The sequence below is a fragment of the Theobroma umbraticum genome, unplaced genomic scaffold (genome assembly GCF_002168275.2).
Source record: "Theobroma umbraticum cultivar Fairchild unplaced genomic scaffold, ASM216827v3 scaffold_12.1, whole genome shotgun sequence".
NCBI lineage: Eukaryota > Viridiplantae > Streptophyta > Magnoliopsida > Malvales > Malvaceae > Theobroma > Theobroma umbraticum.
The window spans coordinates 4447556-4447810 of NW_018397269.1; positions in this window are offsets into that span (position 1 = coordinate 4447556).

A 255-nucleotide genomic window follows, 5' to 3' on the forward strand; every position below is an offset into this window, starting at 1 on the left:
CCTTTGTTCATAAGCTTTCAATGCACTCACTAGCTCAGTAAGAGTGAGTTGAGATAAGTCTTTAGTTTGCTCTAAGAAGGACGCTGTTGCTTCATATTTTTCTAGAACACTATGAAGAATTTTCTCAACAACCCATACCTCTTGCAAATCTTCACCTAGAATGCGAATCTAATTTACTAGACGTATAACTTGATCAGTATAACTCATGATAGATTGAGTGTCTTTAATTCTGAGAAACTCAAACTCTCTTTGAAG